Source organism: Quercus robur, chromosome 3 (genome assembly GCF_932294415.1).
Source record: "Quercus robur chromosome 3, dhQueRobu3.1, whole genome shotgun sequence".
NCBI lineage: Eukaryota > Viridiplantae > Streptophyta > Magnoliopsida > Fagales > Fagaceae > Quercus > Quercus robur.
This window is the reverse complement of record NC_065536.1, coordinates 51,003,247-51,010,169: the sequence shown is the minus strand read 5'-3', so window position 1 is coordinate 51,010,169 and position 6,923 is coordinate 51,003,247. Positions and strand designations below refer to the sequence as shown.

The 6,923-nt window shown below is 36.4% G+C and overlaps 1 pseudogene; it reads left to right on the top strand.

The window, feature by feature from the left end:
* The first annotated feature begins 930 nt into the window (after window positions 1–930).
* LOC126718263 (receptor-like protein kinase FERONIA) lies at window positions 931–4,464 on the top strand (annotated as a pseudogene).
* The last annotated feature ends 2,459 nt before the right edge of the window (window positions 4,465–6,923 follow it).

The following is a 6,923-nucleotide window of genomic DNA, read 5'->3' as shown; positions in this document are numbered from 1 at the left end:
ACCAGTTTCCGGTTATGCCGGTTGAACCGACGGTTTTCACTGTTCATCCGGTTTTTTTTTTCATTTCCAGTTTTAACTAGTAACCGGACCGGATTAAGGTCCGGTTCCCAATTGAACCGGTTGAACCGGCCGGTCCGGTCCGATTTTTACTAGTATTAGGAATTAGGATCATGATCCTTTTCACTATGCACAAGGATTAAAGACCCAAGTCAATGCTGAGGTTTCTTAGAAATTTCCTCCGGGGACCCTCCAAAAATAAGAGTACTGAGTGCTTACTGGCCCGCGGGCCCCCTTCTAACAAAAAATCTACACCATTCTTGTAATTTGATTGCTTACTTTTTTATTCTTTCTTATAATTTGATTTTTTTTTATATATAAATTTTTTACAAATATCACTGTGAATGGACTTTGAGTGAGTATCAATTTCATCCTTCGACTTTTCATTTTTAATAATTAAATTTTATTTTATCAATAAATAATTAACTATTGAACATTAAGTTTATGATAATATTTATTATAAAAATTTCGTGAATATAACATTTTTCAGCATGAAAAAAATTATAAAATTTTTTACTTTCAATTATTACTTTTTATAATAGTATAATAGGTATAAGCCCACATGATTTTTGGTTAATTTGCATTTTCTTTTTTTAAGTTTATCAAAATTTCACCACTCTAAAATATTCTAAATACCCCAGATTCGCGGAAACCCCTTGAAAAAGTAGAAACTCTCTCAGCATGACCGAGGCGAAAAGCCACCATAAATTCTCCCTCTTGCAACTTCACTCAATGATATCTATGGTATTGTTATTCTCGTGAATACCACAAGCAACCCAGTAGTCCCAACCACCACCCGCGCATATTGATACAGCATTTACAACTCCCTACAAACCTACAATTATTTGTGTAGACAACATGATCAAACAATCAATACTACCTTCTCTCTAATTTTCTATCAATTTGTTACAGTCAATAAACTCAAAACAATCAATACTACCTTCGCTCTAATTTTCTATCAATTTGTTACAGTCAATAAACTCTTGCTCGGTTGCTCCCATGAAGAACCACTCGCTGCTGACACCTATATTCTTCATCTTCTGGCCAGTTTTCATTTTTTGTCATTTCACAGTCGCTACTTCGACACCCCCTTACAAAGCTGTTGATCATATAGCTCTCAACTGTGGCACTTCTGGAAACTCAAATCCTCCCGATGGGCGTAACTGGACCGGAGAGATAGGTTCCAAGTACGGTCCCACAGAACAAAACAACAAATCTACTTTCTCTGACACCCAAAGCCACAGCTCCGTTGGGACTGTCCCCTACACGACAGTCCGTCTATCACATTTCCAGTTCACATACGCGTTTCCGGTCGCTGCTGGACCCAAATTTGTTCGGTTGTACTTTTACTCGGCTTCTTACTCAGGTTATGAAAAGTCTAAGGACTTTTTCACTGTCAAAGCAGGTTCGTTCACCTTACTTGGAAACTTTAGTACTTCTGATTCAACGGAAAGCAAGAATTTTTTCAAGGAGTTCTGCATCAATGTTGAAGAGAATCAGATATTGAAGTTAACGTTCATCCCCTTTTCTAGTGATTACTATGCTTTCATTAATGGAATTGAGATAGTCTCCATGCCCATAGACCTGTATTATAGCCAAAAAGGTTTCATCAAAGATGATTGGGTCCCCCTATACGTCGCCCAAGCTCCTCAATTCTACATAAACTACAGCATGGCACTAGAGATGGTTTATCGATTAAACGTGGGCGGGAACTTGGTACCACCAATGGAAGACACTGGCATGTTTAGAGAATGGTCTGAGGCCGTAAATAAATATTCGTGGAGGGACGGTGACGGTGTCCGTGTAATCCCTCGTGATCCATCTTTGAAACCCAAATACTCAAAAATACCAAATTACACTGCACCTGATCCTATCTATCAGTCTGCAATAACAATGGGTCCGAATAGAGCCAAGAACATGCAGTCTAATTTGACATGGGGATTACCTGTTGATACGGGATTCTATTATCTGGTGAGGCTCCATTTCTGCGAATTAGAGTCCAAAATAATCGCCACTGGCGTAAGGGAATTCACCATCTATATAGATTATCAGCTAGCTCAAGAAAGTGCCGATGTAATATTGTGGACTGGCAGTAGCGATACGCCTTTCTACAAGGACTACGTAGTAATGATCCAAAACAAGGGTGAGGACACGCATCAGCTTTCCATTGATCTACAACCAAGAACATCAGAGAGAACTTTGATCGATGCCATTTTAAACGGTGTGGAAGTGTTCAAATTGAGCAACCCAGATGGCAATCTTGCCAGACTACGTATGGTGCCTCCACAGCTGGATCAACAACCTCCTACAGCAGCCAACGAGTCCAAGACAAAGAAGACAACATTCATTGCCATAGGAAGTGGTGTGGGCTTATTAGTCGTGCTCATCCTAGTGTGTTGCATGTTTCTCTGTAAACTGAAGAAGACCAAGCGCTACGGTTCTTACCATCCACTAGCAAAGTGGTGGTGTTGGTCTAGGCCAGATCCTCACAAAAGAGAGTTCTCAAGGAGAACAGCGTCATCACTACCTACAGAACTATGCCGCTACTTCAGACTAGATGAAATCAAAACAGCAACCAACAACTTCGATGAAGATTTAATTATCGGTGTAGGTGGCTTTGGCAATGTTTACAAGGGTCTTATCGAGCAAGGTAATGTATAATCCCATGATTGTCTGTTATTTTTAGTTTTTTTACCCTGAGTTTGTCCTAATTGTAGTTATATATGCTAGGAATTCTAATTTCATATAATGAAGATTGCTTATACTATATTTTGTAGAGTTATTAAATAATTTGATCAAATCCTGCTTGTATCCCAGTTCCTATGCTTATTGGACAGGGCCATATATGATGAAGGAAAAATATTATCTTCCACTCATTTTACATCTATTGTTTTACACAATATTCACAATTGATGTACTAATGTACACACTTTATAAGACTAAAAGACAATGTCCACTTTTAAAAAGGTCGATGATAGAGTATAATTACTCATATGTGAACTGTAAACGTGTGACCATCTTGTCAGATTTTAGGAAATGTCTTCACATATTATAGTTTCCAAATAGCGTATTAACTAGATATAAGTCATATATATTGTTTACACTACATAATACAAGAGTGGTGCTAGGAACAGTACAACATTTAATGCATAAAACATACGAACTAATGTATCCTCAATTACATAAAACCAATTCCAACACTTATTTATTAAATTATCGAAATCCATCAATCATATTCTTTGCCACATTTATTAGGCTTGAGAAACACAATAATAAAATATTTCGTCCTTCAGGCAATATGATGGTGGCAATCAAGCGCATGAAACAGGAATCTCGACAAGGTGCTCATGAGTTTATGACAGAGATCGAGATGCTTTCTCAACTTCGTCATGTGCACCTTGTGTCTCTCATTGGATACTGCAATGATGAGAGTGAGATGATACTTGTTTACGAGTACATGACAAATGGTACCCTCCGCCACCACCTCTATGAGACCCCTAACAATCCCCTTACCTGGAAACAAAGGCTCCAGATATGCATAGGAGCAGCACGTGGTTTGCACTACCTCCACACATGTTAAAATCACTCAATTATCCACCGTGACGTGAAGACAACAAATATTCTATTGGATGATAAATGGGTATCCAAGGTTTCGGATTTTGGATTGTCCAAAATGGGTTTGGATAACAATGTTGTTAGTACCCTAGTAAAGGGGACATGGGGGTATTTGGATCCAGATTATGTAAGGCGCCAGCAATTAACTGAGAAATCTGATGTGTACTCATTTGGTGTAGTGATGTTTGAAGTGTTGTGTGCCCGGAAAGCACTAAATCAAAGACTCGAAGAAGAGCAACAAAATTTGGCAAGTTGGGCTCGAAAATGTATTGAGAAAGGGACCATCAGTCAGATCATTGATCCATATCTAATGAACAAGATAGCGCTAGAGTGTTTCAAGGTATACGTGGAACTTGTAGAGAGTTGTGTAAGTGATCATGGAATCCAATGGCCCACGATGAATGATGTGATGGAAAAGTTGGAGTTTGCATTAGAGCTCCAAGAATATGCAGAAGCAACCAAGGATAACGATTCAGAAGTGGTATCATTCTGTGTTGCCACTGACAATGGAGCTCCTTGGTACAACAGTGTTTACCATGGACAAGTGTTGGAGTCAACTAGTGGAACTGAGTTAAGTACGATTAGTACTGGATTAAGTTACCCAGGTCTTAATTCTGTTACTATTAGTATCACAAGTCAAGATGTTTCCTCAGGCACTAAAAATAGTAGTTCTTAAGCTTTATAATTATTGTTTGGCTAAAGTGCAAAGTGTACTTTCTAAATTTGACTAAAATGCAATTTAGTCTCCTAACTTTACTTTTGTTCAATTAAGTCGTCTAAATTTCAAAATTATTCAATTCAGGTCTTTTTTCTAATTTCGTTAAAAATACTATAATGAAAATGCATTTTTTGAAAAAAAAAATCTTAAATAAAAAAGCTATAAAATTAATAAGTCTACCGCCTTACTACTGCTTTAAAATTATTTTGATTATAACTGCTGTTATACCGCCTTCTTGGCTGTTTCTACTTTACTTTCATATTATTTTCAACATATATTATTGTTGTATTACTGTGCTTCCGCTTTCAACTTGGTGTCCTTCCCCCTTTTATGGTATCAGAGCCATTCTTTTCTGGCCGGTGATAGTGTGGTTGTGTTCTCTGTCTCTCTGTCTGTGTCTACCCGAAACTTTGGTACTCCTTTGTTGTGTTCCCTTCTTACCGTCGTTGGCGCCACCCTAGTCATAAAGTGAATTCCTAGAACCGAACTGTAAGGCCCGTTTGAGCCAAGAGAGGGCGTGTAGGGCATGAGAGGTATAGGGTTGGTTAGGGTATGTGTTACGAAATGCAACGGTTGTGAGAAAAACATGATAATTGAGTGTTAAAACTAGGATAGTATGGAAAGATTGTGGAGATCCAACTCTTCTGTCAGCTCCAGGACTGGTTGTCCTCCTGATATTGTAAATGAAGAAGACCACAATGTTGAAGAACATGAGATCCCTGATTTCCGAAAAATGGACTATTCCTAAGATTGAATCTAAAAATGTTTACAAAATTAGTTGGGCTGAAAATGCTTTTCATTCTGCTTACAAAGTTAGAACTGTTGAACAAATATATTCTATTTCAAGAACTCATGAAAAATGTTGCTTGTTTTCTAAAAAGAATATTGGTGAATTTATTACTCCTAAAAAATTCAGTTATTTACATATTGGAATGGTTCAAGTTGCTATTAAACCACTTACCCGAAAGGGTATTAATGCTTCTGTTCTCATGTGTTTACGTGATGCTAGATTTAAGAACTTTAAAGATAGCATTCTTGGTATGATTACTGCCTCTTTGTATGATGGTCCTGCTTATTTCAATTGTTATCCTGATCTTACTCTTGCTTTAGATGATCTTAATATTGTTAAAGCTTTAACTTTGAATATTGCTTCATCTAGTTATCACATGGAAGAAGGTAGTAAACCTTTTGCTCTGATTTATCGTATTTATTACAGATTGTTAGGTACTCAATTAAATCCTGGTGCTATAAATCATAAAGAACCTTTTGGCAAAACTATGTTAATTCAATGTTCAACCCCTGATGCTGCTATTGCTAAACCTATTTTTGATGGTACTATTAAAATAAGTTTTCAAAACAATCAACCTTTGAGGATCAAAGAAGGAATACATTCCTTTGTTGGATCTGAAAGTATTTCAAAAAGAGATCAAGAGCTCAGTGATTTTTTGCAAAAGAATTTTGAAAAATTTGCTGATTTAAAATTAAAAGGTGTTTCAAGTGATAAATCTCAAATCAGCTCTGTTTACTATTCCACTAAACTTGAAGCTTCCTCACCATATGTTTGTCCTTCTGATTCTGTTTTTCCTCCTATTGATAATCCTGTTTACCAAAATCAATTAAGAGTTTTGACTGTTTTAGATGAAAGTTTTGAAATTGATATGGTTTCCCTGTACAATGAATTTATGCTTGCAAAAAACAGAAGTAAGAGAAAATACTTCCAAAATAATTTTGCTCAGTCTGTAAAAGACCGTGTTAAAAGAAAATTGTTAGAAAAGATGAATCAATTGAAAAAACACTTTTTTTTTCTTGAAAACCATTATGTTTCAAAACAACATTTAAATGTCATAAAGAGATCAAATTTTGTTAAAGAAGACAAAACTATTGTTAGGTCTAGTCATCCGCCTCTTGAGACAGTTTTGGTAACTTGTCAAAATAGTCAAAATCAAAAGACGGAAGTGAGGGCCTCCCCTTTCAAAATTGCTGATGCTTAAACCCCTATCATTAGTATTATTGAACAAAACAATTTTACTAATGAATCCTTACATGTTATTGGTCAACAGCTTAACCGTATTGAAGAAAAAATTGTTGAAAAAACTGTTTCTGTTAAGAACCCTGTTTCTAAAAAATCTGTTTCTGTCAAAACTGAGAAACCTTTGATTGATTTACCCAGTCAAAGAGAAAAAGCTGCGCAAGGCGACCCCCCCAGAACAAAGCCCCACCCCTCTTTTCCCCCCTTTAATGAAAGACCCTCGCCTCGCTTCCTATTCATTTGTGGGTAAAAAGTTATGTTTAAAACTTCTCAATCTAAAACTCTTGAAATTGTTGAAAAAATGCATTCTGGTTTAAAAGTTAAAACTGAGGGTACTTCTACAAGTACTCTGGCTGCTTGAATTATTTCTAAAAATGAAATTATTTCTGATGAAAACACAAATTCTGATACTATTTCTTCTGTTTCTGCAAGAAGGGTTTTTTATGATGATTTTCCAGAAATTAAAAGATTTGTTGGAAATTCCAAACCTGTATCTTTTACAAA